The sequence below is a fragment of the Xenopus laevis genome, chromosome 2S (assembly GCF_017654675.1).
Source record: "Xenopus laevis strain J_2021 chromosome 2S, Xenopus_laevis_v10.1, whole genome shotgun sequence".
Lineage (NCBI taxonomy): Eukaryota > Metazoa > Chordata > Amphibia > Anura > Pipidae > Xenopus > Xenopus laevis.
Window position 1 is genome coordinate 132,025,143 of NC_054374.1, and position 16,483 is coordinate 132,041,625.

The 16,483-nt window shown below is 39.9% G+C and overlaps 1 protein-coding gene across 4 annotated transcripts in view; it reads left to right on the top strand.

Moving 5' to 3' along the window:
- The first annotated feature begins 1,994 nt into the window (after positions 1-1,994).
- Positions 1,995-16,483, top strand: part of gli1.S (GLI family zinc finger 1 S homeolog) — an 86,625-nt gene continuing 72,136 nt past the window's right edge. For all 4 annotated transcript variants that reach the window (XM_018250072.2, XM_018250075.2, XM_018250074.2 and 1 more), the window contains exon 1: positions 1,995-2,128. The gene's annotated coding sequence lies outside the window, so the exon portion shown is untranslated. The remainder of the gene's footprint in view (positions 2,129-16,483) is intronic.

The following is a 16,483-nucleotide window of genomic DNA, read 5'->3' on the forward strand; positions in this document are numbered from 1 at the left end:
ATAAATATTTTCAATATGGCAGCCTAAGATGGATTGCGCATATACGTATTTGTAGCGGTGTCTGCTGGTGACGTAATTACGTTCAGTATTGACAATCAGTCCGGCTACATTTTGCATGTAAATTGCTTTTTCGCTTGCTTTTTTTTCACAAAAGTTTAATAAAGCTCTTCCGAGCAGAATTGTGGAGAATGCAAAAAAAACATAGAAGCACGTTGGAAAAAAACCCTACATTATCATGCGCATGTCGTTTCATTTACGTTTTTACGCTCAACTGCGTGTTTTTAAAAACGCAATGTAAAAATGCCCCTTTGTGACCTCACCCTCAGACCTGCTGGAGTATAATGATGACAGTGGGAATGTGCCCAGATTATATTGCTGTCATTGTGACATATAAAAATGTATAATAATATAATCTATGTATTTATTTTAGCCATGGAATTAGAAGTCACTGCATAAAATGAAATGGAAATACAGTGACTCATGCAGGAACATGAGCGCTTTATAATATAAACGATTTTCCTTGCTTTTCTATGCATAGTAAAGGGGTTGTTTACCTTTGAGATAACTTTTATTATGATGTAGAGAGTGATATTCTGAGACAATTTGCAATTGGTTTTCATTTTTTATTATTGAAGGTTTTTGAGTTATTTTACTTTATATTCAGCAGCCCTTCAAGCTGCAGCTTAAGCAATCTGGTAACTAGGGTCCAAATAACCCTAGCAACCATGCATTAATTTGAATAAGAGACTTGAATATGAATAGGAGAGGGCCTGAACAGAAGGATCAGTAATAAAAAGTACCAGTAACAATACATTTGTTGCCTCACAGAGCATTTTTTAGAAGGGACCAGGGTTGGACTGGGGGGGGGGGGTCATGTCCCACCGGGGCCCACCCAGGCACCCTCCCCAGCAAATTCACCTCTGCTCTCTCCCGCCCTCTGGCAGCGCATACCTATGGCGCGCTCCTTGTGGGTGGGGCAAAGCTGGCAGGGCAAGAGGCGGAGTGGATGGGGCAAGAGGCAGAGCTGGGCAACCACGCGGAGATCAGGAGCGGAGGGGGAGGAGGTCTCACTCTATGGAATGGGTCCGACCCGACGGGGCCCAAGAGGGCTGGGCCCCACCGGGTTTTTTCACGGCATCCTGCCAGCCCACTCCGATGCTGGAAGGGAGTCAGTGACATCCATTTGAAAGCTGCAAAATGTCAGTAGAAAAAGGCAAATAACTATAAAACTATAAAAAATAAATAATGAAAACCAATTGAAAAGTTGCTTAGTATAACATACCTTAAAGGTGGCCAATTCTGACAATTCTGTCCATGCTGCTAGCTGTATACATGATCAAGAACTTCATATTGCTGTCAAGTTGTGGATATGTTCATCACTTCATATTTGTACCTGCAGCCCAGGACACACAAAAGGATGCTGTAGCCCTGCACTGATTGACGTGTGTGTTCCAAGTTGGTTTGTGTGTGTCCTGCCTGCCCTGTGTGCTTCTCCCACTGGAATGCGCCTCATTCTGTAACCTCCCCCTCACTTTCTTCTCTCCAATCCGCATCCCACAAGCGATTCCGCTCCGCATCTTCCAGTGCGCCCGAGTAAGCCCAGACAGCGTGCTGAGAAGTGACAATCCTCTGGGTCTCTCCATCCCAAACCACACACAGTGCCTACCCTGACTGCTCACACTCCTCAACACAGATTCCCCTAAATCTCAGCAAAACAAGAAAATAGCAGAGAATCAGGCGAAATCCAGGCAGCAGCAGCCCGACCCAACAAGCCGACAACTTCTTACCAGCGCTAGAAAAAGTTGCAGCTCTACAGCCGCATCCAAAGAGGAGGCAGATTTGGGCGAAATACAGATCCCCTTTCCTGCAGCTTCAGGGTGGTCCTGCGACAATGTGAGATTCAGAGCTGCGGCCAGAGGGGCGACAACAGCGCAACTTTGCGCCAAACTTTCCAGAGGGAAAGAAAAGCGACAGCGCGAGACCCTGCGCGTAAAATGAATTAAATCATTGGAACTTTTATTCCTTTATTGCTTCCCTGGATATTTTATTGGCGTGAATCGCTCTGAGAAAGTGGATTAGGACTTAGGAGTGTCGTGGGCGACTCTGGATCATCTCTTCCTTCTGGGAGGTACAGTATGAGGGTTTGGGGGCCACAAATGCATTTTATTTACAAGCAGGAGTGTAACTACAGAAGAAGCTGCTGGGGGGCCCAGGAGGAATAGGGGGCCCAGTGTTGCACTGACTGATAACTAATATCAACCTATATTGACTTCCAGCATTTAGGGGGCGCCTAAAATAAATTTCCAATGAGGCCTGCTAACTACTAGTTACACCACTGTTTTTAACAATAGTAGAAATACACTAAATAGTTTTATAGTGAGATGAGGTGTGTTGCTGCAGTCTTATATTGTGCATTATATATATATATATATATATATATATATATATATATATATATATATATATATAATATTTATATATATATATATATATATATATATATATACATATATATATACACACATATATACATATATATATGTATATATATATATACATATATATAGTCAACTACAAGAGGTCCTCTGCACTCAACCCATTATCAATATATTTAAGACAGAGACATTTTGTGCATACTGCTACTAAAAAATGCCTTACCCTTTAAACAACACAGGGATTGTTTGTCCATATATTGCAATATATTTAAGCTGGCCAACTACGTCAAAGTCATCCCATATCTGGCCAGTCCTACGCTTAATTTTCATCTCATTCATTAAGAATTCAATTGCTTATACATATATATACTGTATAATGGGGGTGTTCAGCCCAAAGCCCCCAAGTTGTCGTTTAAGTCTCAATATCAACCAGTAGAAGAAAATCCAGAAGCACACCAATAAATTGCTTAGTGAAATCGGTGTTTTATTAAGCCCATGTGTATCCGCCAATAGGGCAACGTTTCGGGCCCCTTTTTCAAGGCATGATAAAGGGCCTGGAGGGGCCCAAAACGTGCCCTATTGGCGGATAAACATGGGCTTAATAAAACACCGATTTCACTAAGCAATTTATTGGTGTGCTTCTGGATTTTCTTTTACATGTATCCATGACCCCGTGCAAGGGAAGGGTCTTCCGGGAAAAGCACCCAGCACTTCCAACAAGTGATCTTCAACCAGGTAGTGCACTCCACCATTTTGCAGTACTTAATATCAATCAGTAGTGAGAATGCTGGGAGCTGTAGTTCATTAGCAGCCAGAGAGACACAACTTGGAAATCCCACCCACTCGCCTTCTCTTATTGTTTACAGACTTCACGTGTTGCACATATCGTGTCGCTGCCACACTTAGTGCAGACTATGGAATTAGTGCAACAGCAGCAATAAATAGTGCTTGATACTCAGACAGACCAGCCGAGTGGTCCAGGTAGTAGTCAGTAATATGTGTGCAACCTGTATGCTTTGGCAACACTTTCCTGGGATATGTTGCAGTGACCTAATGCTGAGGGGCAAACCTAAAATATTTAAAGGAAAAAAGTAAAATGATGACATCATAGCTTGGTTCCCTGAAGGTTATTGTCATTGCACCTTCACAACCAATCACAAGTAATAAACAGATTTATGTACAAGTGTGTTGCACCCCAACAGCGTTATTGTTTTGTGCACATTTAGCAATCGTGCGTCATTCCACCCACACCAGGTCCGTATACACTCGCAGGCCCACCAGCAGCTGCTGGGTTTCTGGCAAGAATCACGCGAAAAACATTTAAGCTGCTGTTTTCACGGGATTTCCGTAGACAGCCATTTGGGTGGTGGATGGCGATTTTGATGGCGATTTTGAGTTTGCCATTACCCTGTAGCAATTTAGAAGTTTCCTTTTAGCGTTATATACAAATGTGTGACTCAAAACACAGATCTCTCTAAAAGTTTTGGGAAAGGGGGCAATAAAAGTCCAGTAGCTCCCAAGTTACGACACTGTCATGGATCTTATAAGGATGATGGATCTATGTTTCATATCTTGTGATGGAGGCAACTACATCTGCTTTTACTTAGTCAGATTTAAGATTGCCAGTGTGGACAGATACACAGAAATATGGCATTGCTTTCTCCAAATATTTGCAGTATAATTTTACCTGTTGGCTTCTATGGGGGTCTGACATACTCCATGCACTAGTCATCCGATGAAGAATTAAAGTTCTGGGGTGGAAATCACTCAGTTCTGTGGTAAGAACAGATGTGCTAAGTGGCCTTGCTTTCTCTTGTGTGTGTGTTATGAATATATTTGCTGTATTGATTTAGCATTTTTGGGATCTATCAAATATGCCAGTCCAGATTTTATTGGGGGTGCAATTTCATTATTAGCTTTGATTTATATAGCAGCCTCATGCTACACAGCACTTTACAGAGGACACTTATGTTTTCTTAAACTCCCAAATAAAATGTTTTCTAATTAAATAAATTGTAATTTTCAGCAACTTTCCAATGTTTATTCAGTACGTATTTGCAGTGCAAATTTGCAGGATATTGAAAGCAGTATTTTGTTATCCTTGTCTGTCCTCCTTTCTGGTGGTTCTTACAATTGAAACAATGTAGCAGAAGCCAGCTGACAAAGAAGCACACACAAAATCCCCTCCAAAACAACCAGCTACACAGTTTCAAAAGACAGAATCAGCAGTGCAGAAAGGGACAGGAAAATCCCATTTTAAATTGCTATCATATTTACAATTGACATTAACACCACATTTTTTTTTTAATTAATAAATGTACATTGGAAAGTTAATTAGAATGGCATTTTTTTTTAGGCCCTTTAAAAAATGTTTCACATTGCAGTGTGTACGTCTTTTTTATTGCAATTTCTATGTCATTACAAAACACTCATGTTTAACAGGGGAATTTTATTTTTGCAAATATAATACAGGTATGGGACCTATTATCCAGAATGCTGGGGACCTGGGATTTTCCAGATAACAGAACTGTCCGTAATTTAGATCTTCATACCTTAAGTCTACTAGAAAATCATGTAAATGTTAAATTAACCCAATAGGCTGGGGTTGCTTCCAAGAAGGGTTAATTATATCTTAGTTTGGATCACGTACACGGTATTGTTTTATTATTGCAGAGAAAAAGGAAATCATTTTTAAAAATTTGGATTATTTGAATAAAATGGAGTCTATTGGAGAAGACCTTTCCATTATCCTGAGCTTTCTGGATAACGGGTTTCTGGATAACAGGTTCCATACCTGTATTGCGCCCAGTTGACGTGAAGTAGTAAAAGATGCAGGTTATGGCACAGGTTGCAGAATGCTCAGTGTCTGTAGCACGAGGAGATAATAAAGGGGAAACAGCAGTGGCAGCAGCATTAGGGGGATTATTGTTTAGTAAACACAGACAGTGTGCCATAGTCTCATAGTCATTATTGTGCTAGATGGTTGAAGAAGATAAAGAAATGCTTGGCCGCACTCCTCATCAGTTTTATAGTAATTCCAATGCCTTTAAGGGTCTTTGGCTTTTCCGTTCTTTTCAGTATTTCACTCAAGCCGAGAGGCAGCCTTTTATTGTCCTGATATTATTACCTGCTTACACATACGCTGACATATGCTGAAACGAGGGCTTGTAGTTTAGCATAAAGCTACATAAGTTGTTGTTTTTTATATATCCTCATTTTTTTGGGCCAAAACACTGTGCATCTTATATTTTTATTTCACAAATGAATATATGATCAGTTGTAATGTATATCATTAATAATGTCAGCAGAGTATAGTTCATATTGATAAGCCCACCTCTAACAAACATTCATCCAGTGTAGAACAGCCCTCAAAAAGAGAGCCAGGTCTCAGCATATCTCCATAACTCAGCAGACCAGCTTACATTTAGGGCAGAGACGCGCAAAGATTCGGGGGGATTTAGTCGCCCGGAGACAAATCGCCTCTTCTTCAGGCGACTAATCTCCCGACAGCTAGAATCTAAATCACCGGCGGGATGGCAATAGTGTTGCCACCTGGCCAGTAAACACCAGCCAAGGCCGGGGCCGGGATTACAAATTTACCGGCAATGTAGCTGCCGGTAAATTTGTAATACATCAAACAAATGCGCGTGGCCTGCACCCAGCCTAGTAAAAACTAACCTTTTTGCTGCTGGCTTGAGTCCAAACGCGCGCTGTTGCCCCGCCCCCTTTAAAGTCACGACCGGCCCAGCCAATCATGCGCCATGGATCCACCCCCTTAATTGTCGCGACCGCCCCATTGCAGACAGGGCCCGTCCTTTATTCCCGCCCCCTCCACCAGCCGGTAGAGATTTTTTTAAAAGGTGGCAACCCTAGATGGCACTCGGAGTGCTTTGTTTTCCTGAAGTCGTCCGAAGTTTCTTCGTGAGGCAAAAGCTTCGATGCTTTAAGGCTGCTCAGACCGTTGGCTTTATTACATTAACACAAAACCATGGTTTTGATTATCAGAGTGAGGAGAGTTGGGAACCTGCACGGATCACTCAGAGACCAAGGGTGTATGAGGCCTCAGTCTGAAGGCTGTTGCTGGTTTTCATCATTGCCTGCAGCTCTGGGGTACACCCATTTGTAGTTAACTGCAGAAGGATTCCGTTCTCTGCCATCCAAACTATAAAGTTCTTTGTAGTGACTTGAAAATGATGTTTATTATATAACAAAAATTACTGAGCAAAGATAATTGGCTACATTGGAGGGTGTCACTACTTAAATTACCATAATATAAAACTATTGTGTTTTTTGTTTTATTTTTATTATATATATCCAATGCATCATGTTGCTATGCAGTTTTTTTTTCTATACCAGGTTGTCCAAACAAACCAATGGAGTTGCATTATCTAACAGTGTTTGCTGTAATGTATCTTTAACTTGAGGTTGTTACAGAAATACAGCAGGCAATTTTTAATGTTTTTATTAATGCTAAATTGTTTATGTAGTAGCTTTTAGGCTGACAAAGAATATCATTAGCTATGGATTTAAATACAATATCTATAAATAAAATAACTTTCAGTAGGTATCTGTGTGCTAAATCTTCTAGCCAAGAAGGTTACATTACCAACTTCTGATTTGGGTGTGTGCGTCCCCCAAAATGTTCTATATAGGAATGTATTATGTTACAAATATTAATAAATATAAGGGGAAACAATCTTCAGGCAGATGTTCCAGGCAAGGCTGGGTGTCTACAGTCATTAATGCGTCCAGTGCAGTGTCGGACTGGTCCGGCGGGATACCAGGAAAAAAACGGTGGGCCCCAGCCGGGCCAAACCCCCTCTCCTGATGCTTGTTTTTTTTTAAAGAAAAAAAAAGGATTTTTGCAACGCGCAGCGCCTTGTGTGCATGCGCACAGTAGGGGGATGGGGGCCCTGGACTGCAGTCCCGGTGAGCCTCGGGCCCCCCAATCCGACCCTAGTCCAGTGTGTCATTATGACAAATACTAACAAAATCAGAACAACCCTCCACTTTGTTTAATACAACGAGAACCAAATAAATTAATTTGACATGATTTTAATTAAATTATTTTAATGATTTTAGTTTTTATACAGGGCCCAATGAAAGCTGCTGAGTTTGTCCCTTCTTAAATAATGTACCGGGGGGAGAAAGGTTTTTTAAAGTAATATGCCGTTGACTGTGTCCATGCTCTGTAGTTTTTTTTTTTCATTTTTATTGAAGCATTATGTAATAAAATGCTAATGTTAGGCTGGTGTGCCCTGTTCCCTCTCTTCTCCATGCTCTGTAGTGCTTGAAGACAGAGCACATTTTTCTCAATAGCTATGTGAACCCACACAGGCACAGGTAAAGCTGTTGGGCAATAGATATACTGTATGCCTGATTTCCAGCCAGACAGCAGCAGGGCAGGGCTTCCCAAGGGCCCCATACACAGGCCAGTAAACACAGCCAGCAGCTTTTATAGGCCCATCTCTAGCCACCTTTAAAATGACACCACACAGTGTTCTCTAATTTTAGTACCTACCCAAACCAGTGTGTGTTTACATCACCATATGCCTTCATTTTATTAAATTGTTGCCAGATGTAAACTCATATAGAAAACAACACAGCCTGGACCCTCATGTGTACAGACCTTAATAGAGGTGATAGTTTTAATGTCCTTTTTGGGATTTGTGCCCTTTAAATCTATTTATTCTAAACAGCATTCAAGTTTTTGATGAGAATGTAGCAAGACTGCTGATATGATTTGGGATCCGTTATCCAGAACTATGAATTATGGTAAGGTCATCCCCCATAGACTTTATTTTAATGAAATCATTCCAATAATTTTTAATGATTTCCCTTTTCTTTGTAATAATAAAACTGTAAGTTGTACTTGATCCAAACTAAAATATAAATGATCGTATTGGAGGCAAAACAATACTATTGGGTTTAATTAATGTTTAAATAATTTTTTTTAGTAGGCTTAGGATACAAATTATAAAAAGACCCCAGGTGCAGAGCATTCTATATAACAGGTCCCATACCTGTACATTGTGCCTGCTATGGGTATAAATTACTACTTATGGAAAATATCTGCTTATAATACACAAAAGCTATGAATATCTTGTAAATTATATCCTTATAAACGGTGAGTTCTGATGTCATCAGTTATAAATGGTGAGTTCTGATGTCATTTCTGTCACATGACTCACTGAAACTTGTGTATTATAATAAAGTACCCCCATTTGCAGAATATGAGGATTTTAGAAGTTATCTCGAGTTCCATGACCTGTATAAAAACACCTTCGGCCTCGTGCTTTTATATGGTCATGAAACTCCTCGGTAACTTATAATATCCTCATATTTTACAAGAGGGGGTACTTTATTCACTATATATCAACAGCCAATCGTTAAATGTCCAGTGCAGCTTTAAGACTGGAACCGCAAGTTAGGAGAAAAGCGAACAAAAATTAACTTATGTAATAAATGAAGTAGGAGTTAATAAACAAAGCAAATATTGACAGGTCCTTAGACAATACTATTTGTCGTGTCAGCCCTGAATGGTACATGTTTGTACGCTGATTATAATGTACACGGTGCTGTATACACAAAAGATAGACGGAAGCAATAGATCTGTAAAGCCAAGGGGCAGGCACAGTGCACACAACTCCTCATGTAACTGGCATTCATCAAAATAATCTGAGATTTCACTCTAGTGTCCATTTGTGCGTTACTATACAACCACATGATTGTCTAATGGAGAAGGGACAGTGTTAATGCAATAACCTTTTTCCCCCCGACGCAGCAGGAAATATCCCCAAATTCCAAACATAAATAAACAGGCAGCGTAGTGTGCCAAGCACAGACGGCTGACTTGCAATCACTTTGCTAAATAAAATGGCAGCGGCTTTTAAAGGAGTAGGCCTGGTGGCCTTGTGGTTAGACCACTAACCTGTGAAGTGGGAGACTTTGAGATGTTTTATACCACAGTCAGATTCATTTCATATTTTTAAATCTTGTCTGGACCATTAGATTATACCTTTTCTTTAAGTGATATACTTACTTATATATTTACAATTGTTTGGGCCCACAGGCAAACATGGAGACAGGATTAAGGGATTTTTCCATTTCTGTTTATTTGTTATTCACCTAGATTTGTATATGTACAGCTGCAGTGTTGGTCACAATTATAGCAAAGCTCTGAATGGAACAGTATACTGTATATTACATTTTTGGCTAACTAACTATATTAAAAACATTTTTATTTTGCACAGCCTATCTATTTACACAGTTTTTATTTTTATACTGAACAATTCCTTTAAATTGGCTCTTTGGTGAATTGGTGATTTGGATTATTCTATAAGGACATTTTTAATTCCATCCATGATTACATGTGGGTACAGGTAAGGGGCCTGACATCCAGAGTGCTCTGGACCTGGTGTTTTCCGGATCAGGGATTTTTCCATCATTTGGATCTTGATACCTTAAGGGTGGTGGCAAACAAGGCTACTGGGGAGATTAGTCGCCCAGCGACAAATCGCCTCTTCTTCGGGCAACTAATCTCCCCTAAATGCCTTCTCACCGGCTATAATGTAAATCACCAGGGGAGATTAGTCGACCGAAGAAGAGGCGTTTTGTCGCTGGGTGACTAGTCTACTAAAATATATTTTAAATCCCAAAAGAACTGTTTTGCCTCCATTAAGGATGAACTATACCTTTATTTGGGTCAAGTACAGGGTACTGTTGCTTTTTTACAGAAATAAATAATACATAAATCATTTTTAAAAATGGAAATTATTTGATTAAAATGGAGCCTATGGGAGATGGCCTTTTATAATTCAGAACTTCAGAAGGTTACATTTTTATATATCATTCTTACATGACACAAGGCATTTAAGTCTTATGGTGCATTTGTAGTGTTAACTTCCCAGGGACAAGCAGCCGAGGCTGGAAACAGACAAACTCTGCAGGACTGAATTTACAGTACAGCATTATAGAACTACAAATCTCAACATCTGCAGTCGGAACAGCACAATGAATTTTACAGGACATGGTGAAGGGCATGTTAACCCAAAACTAACATATTTCCTAATGAAAGAAAATATCAACAACTTTCCAAAATGTTTTCCAGGTTTCAAGGTTTCTATACAACGTAGATGGATTTGTTATTGAAAGCATTAGGGCTCATTTATGAATGTAATTCAGCAAGTTTTTTTTTAGCCACAATGGATTTTTTTTCTACATAATTACAGCCATGAGGAGTTGTTTTACAAGTACAAGGCATCTATGCAGGTTACTTTGAGGACCCTGGTGCTACCACCAGCTCTAGGCTTCCCCTGCCTCAATACTAGTGTCAGATGTTGCCGGCAGGACACCCGTAAAAAACCTGGTGGGCACTGGCCTTCATGGGCCCTTCTGACCCAGGCCCACTTCACTGCTGTACTCGGTCCCTCTCCTCTGCCTGTACGTTCCCTTCTTCCAGACAACAGGCAGAAAGTTCAGGAGATGAAAGATAAAAATTATAGGCTAGCGAGGTAAGGAGGGGCCAGTATTAGGGCCCTTGAAATCAGGATGCTTCAGTCCGAACCTGGTCAATAGAGGCACTTGCACTAAATCTAGAACAGGAGACAAGATGGACGCCTTAGAGCTGCAGAAGTGCAAGGAGCATCTTTGGGTGCAAGTACCTTTGAGGAATGGTGTAGACTTACCCAACCACTGTGGCAAACGTTGCATAACTGCAACTACAGTTTTGCAAGTTAATGAGCCCTAGTATCTTCTGTATCTTGCTGTACATTGCACCACTGGCTCTGACTTATGAAAAAATTATCAGTAGCACACTAATTAACAGACCTGTTAACATGCAGTACATTGTGGAAAAAGGATTCATAGCTGGAGCTCTGCTACAGTACATGGTTTCAAGAATCAGGTTTAATGGTGCAGAATAGGACAGATAAATTCTGCTTTCAGTGGCAGTTACATTTACATTGAAAAAAACAAATCACCAATTTCTAATGAATACATATTGGAAAGTTACTTAGAATGTAAGCTTACATCATTTATTATGCAATATTTGGTTTTATATCCCTTTTAAGGAGCATGTATAATAGCACATGGGACATTGTTTTGCGCTGTTTTTCCAATTATTTCCCAGAGTGTTTTAGCAGCCAATTACCAGCAATAATGTCTCTACATTGTTAGTGGCTGCAGTAAAGCTATTCTGATCTGGTCAAAAATGTGAAACTTGGGAAAAGAGACGCTGTACAACTGTTTATGTAAAGAGCTTGTATCTGTGCCTGTGCTGGTTTTATAGTAACATCAACTGTACTGAGCAGGCCCATCATTACCTCCCTGTGTCGGCCTAACAGGAACTGCTAAATAACGCCATTTGCATTCATCTATAAAACTCTCGTAAGCGAGGAGTAAGATTCTGTTTATTGGCACATTATTGCATTGTAGATTCCAGAAAATTCAGTTTGGTGAACAATTGTTCATAAAGAACATCTGGCATTCAGCAGGAATGGTGCTACAACCGTGTGAGACATGCACTAATAAACCTTGTCTGGACAACAGTGGTTCTCTGTGTTTCCAGCCTTTGTAGACTACAGCACGATTGCTCACCAACAGATGTTCTTCCTTCCAAAATATTGGACATTTTCTCTGCAGCCTTTAGTTAAGTATCAGACTGGCCCTAAGAAAGTCACTTAGTGGCCGAGTGTCACTCAATGGTGTAGAGGGTGGGCTGAGAGTATTAAGGGCCCAAAGCTGATATCTTTCCTTAATGACTGATGCAATGATATAAGAATATTTTGCTGTAGAATCAAGTACTGAACTACTACTACTGAACTACTAGGTCAAACAGTTGCTGTAATGGCGTGAAAAGTGCAAATTCCCAACTTACATATTCAAAGAACAAAGGCCTAAAGCTGTGGTTGCAAGTAGTTAAATGAGCAGAACAAAAAGTTCTTATTTGCTGTCAACAGGTGTAGAACATTAGAGACTGTGTTAGAGGGCTTAAGCACTTTCTCTTGCCACTCATTACATGTAAATGTTTAAGGAGGATATGGGGTTAGTTTGCAAGTCTATAGGGCATTTCCACATGGCTTAATTCCCCATTATGTGCAAGAGTTAGGAGGTCTGTTGGAAAAAAAGAAATACAAATCTCACTTAACAAACCTGAACAGACATTTCTCATAGCCCCACACCTGGAGTGATTTGTACCTTCATTGAAATGCAAGGAGCAGCCTACCCTAGGGGCTTATTTTGTCTCTGTCTGTCCTTGAGGCGCATAACAAAGCACCACATTAGGAACCTTGCTGCTGCAAATTAATTGGTACCCCTCCCATCACATTCAGGCATTTGCCACATTTCTATACCATTCTCATGCCATCCTGCATGATAGGTGCTACAGAGCTAATTGAGATGAATAATCTCACACTGGAGATAGCTGACCATATAGGTCTCTGGTGAAGGCTTCAGGCAGAATGGCTTGAGCCCAGAAGAGGAGTGTAAATTCCAAAGAGGGCTAGACTAGGCTGGGAAAGGTTGTAACAAGGTCAGAAACAATTGATAAGCTTTCAGGAAATGATCACCACTTAAAACTCCTTAGAGGAACAACAAGGTAACCACCCTACTTTACTATCTGGCACCTTCAGGAGGTGATGGGGGCCTGTGTTTCAGGAAATTGCAATACGTTGCTTTTAAATTATAATACATACAAACATATTGGAGCAATCATTACTGGGGGAAAATGTTGACCCTTGATGAAGGTATACTGCAACACATTTAGAAACAAGGGTCATAAAAATAAAAAAACAGAAGAATAGAGCTGCTCTGGCCCGTCCCAAGTATGTGCACCAGAAAAGTTCCCCAATGGGTGATGCCATGTATAGACATTTGACCAAGGGTGTAGATGAGGCGTTTGATCAGATCAACAACAGCTTTAGGTTGGTTGAAAATACTGCAGGGGAAATTCCCCAGAAAAAAAATGCTTGTTGTAGAAATGAGAATCTCCCTATCTGTATCCCCCTATCTAGTTCAGCGCATAGGGCTAGACAGTAGGAAGGCAGTCTCATAAAGTTATGTGAACTCTATTGCATTTAACTTTCCCAGGACATCAGATTGTCTGTTGTGCTTCACCAGCCTAGACCAGGCATAAAGTACAGGGCTCCCTTTGTATAGTGTAACCACATCCGCTACATTTTGCATCAACAAACTGAAAAGTGTGTAAGTGCATGTCCTGCCTGCATGCTGATTCTTATACCACAGGCACCAGTTGCATGCCTTTATTAACTGTTGCAAAGTTTGCTCCTGCATTGCGACCCTTGAAATTCTTTCAGAATAAATTATGGGTAGAAAACTTGGCAGATCAAATGAAAATTTTGCAATTACCCACTTTTTTGTTTTTTGCTCCGGAGTAAAAAAATGCAATTAATAAGGACAGTGAAAGTAATAATATGTGCCACCAAAAAAAAGTATTTTAATTGATACGCATATTTCAGTACTTCGTCTCTCTCTTTGGGGATGTTGGGAAAGTTGCCATTGATTAATATGTTGGTGGTAAATTACATTATTACATTACATTTTTAAAAGTATACCAGACACCAAGACACACATACTGTATATTGAGCTTAACACAAATATAAAGCTCACCTTTAATGCAGTTTATTCTTCTTTTAGTATTTGTCTTCTGAATGTTTCAAGTGAGTCACTGGCCTGTCGAACATTCATTGTAATTGTTGCCTGCTGATGTTCACAGAGATAAACAGATAAAGTAACTAGAGCTCACAAGAATAAAAATGAATGCGGGAATTAAATCAGTCTTCCCTGCTTCAGATTTCAGTGCTTTAGCCCACAGCATTCCATTTCTCACCAAAACAAACAGTTCAGGGAATAAAAAAATATTAGGGGCCTCATCTATTTTGAGACATAGTGGCTCATTTACTTTACATTTACATCTTTACATCTGGCACCCATTCCTTATCTTTTTTTAGTCACTGGGCCTATTCAGGCTGCACTAATGCAGTTTTTAAACAAACTATGATGCAAACTATGGTCATAGCAGGATGCTGTTAAGTACTAAGAGGTTGTTGTGCTGTTTGCAGCTCTGTGTTGGGTTATCCAGTAATTGCTTTTGGAACCCTTCACATAGAAACAAACTTACTTTTTATTTTTTATTTTTCGGCCTCTTAAATATGCTCCATTGCCCTACACATGCACAGTCCAGCACTTTTGCATATCCTTCAGTGTTAGCACATGGTCTACACAAGTCCCAAGCCACAAAAACCACAGAAGCTTCATATACCATATTAAAAATTAATTCTGAAAATTAGAATCTCTTCAGAGAAGCTGTGATTCTATAATATACTAGCTCCTGCACTTTCCAACTAAAAGAAGTTCAACCATATTTATTTGCAGTATATACATTACACTGGTACAATTAACAAAGTAAGGATAGGTCTTTGACAAAATCGAACCAGTAGGTAACAATATGGAATTATAATTTCCAGTATTCCTTTCTCAGGGTTTTGTATGCAAAGCAGGTTGATGTGAATACTTGTGCAAAAAGGTCGAGAGCCAGGTTTGTTTACCAAGCCATTTCAGTTCATTGTGATTGAGTACACTATACTAGGAGATGAGCCTTCCCATAGTATTTGGGACCCTGGCATTGTCCTTATACGATAATGAATTGCTTTGTCCTGTAATGAGTCTCCCTTCCTTACTGTGCATTGTCTTCTTCACCTCTCCTCCCTACCCTCAAATTCCCATCATTATAAGGGAAAGGGATCAGGTGACCTAAACCTATTCTGGGATATGGCTGGATGGGCCATGATACATTGTTCCAGTATGAAACAAAGAAGACTTCCCTTATTTAAAGAACATAATGACTGCATTGCTTTTTTGTAATGGCACTTTAATGCTTGCCATTTACTGTTTGCCACATAATTGTTCAACCTCAAACTGTTCGCTCAAATTGACATATTTTATATTACAAAGCAATTTATTGAAAGCAACGGTTTTCCATTGTCCTAAATGTAAATTTTTGGGCCTTCTGGTCAAAATACATTACAATGAAATTACATTTTTCATTATATGCACAAAAAAATGCCAGCATTAGACCTAGCAAAGGAGTGGGCCTGTCTGTTATTGAAGGCTTCTGTCTAAGAAGAAATGAGAAATGTCCAACCTGTGACCTTCCTGATCAGGAGTCCCCAACCTTTTGTACCCATGAACCACATTCAAATGTAAAAACAAGAGCAACATAAGTGTAAAAATATTTCCAGGGGGTGCCAAATAAGGGCTGTGATTGGCTTTTTGGTAGTCCCTATGGTGACTGGCTGCCTTCGCAGGTTCTGTTTGGCATTACACCTGGTTTTTATGCAACCAAAACTTGCCTCCAAACAATAAATAAAAAACTAAGCAACTGATTTGACACCTTTGGGAGCAATACCCAAGGGGTTGGTGAGCAACATGTTGTGAGCCATTGGTTGGAGATCACTGTTCTAGATCTTTTTTAGCAAAATCAAGGTAATCTTGAGGCTATTTACGGGATTGCTGAAAGTCGATACAGAACTAAAGGATCCTTCACCCAGTCTGATCAATATCAGAATATTGATGGGGATTGGGATTGTTTTGGCTGCTAGATTGATCACTAGACTACAAATTAGGGGACAATGAATGCCTTATTGTGTAATTGTATGTTTGATGGAAAGAAGTGCAGCCATAACAGTCAATACAGGTTCATAGACATTCTTCTAATAAACAGGAAACAAAAATGACGCAGGTGTATAATATGATATGTATTGTAGACAAATAAGACTAAATTAGGAGTGTATAACACAAGACGCCAACAGAAGGCCTATGTATTATCTTATTTTGGACAAGTGGTTTAAACCGTCTCCTGGTTTTCTTAAGCACCAAACATTTTGCTTAACCTTGTGAGGCAGTGCCAGCACCCTTACCACCCACTTGTTACGTGTTAGGGAGAAAAACACAGACAGCAAAAAAAACCAACATTTTTTTTAGTTCTTAATGGCATGTCCTTTCATGTATTATAGGTACCTTGTGCATTC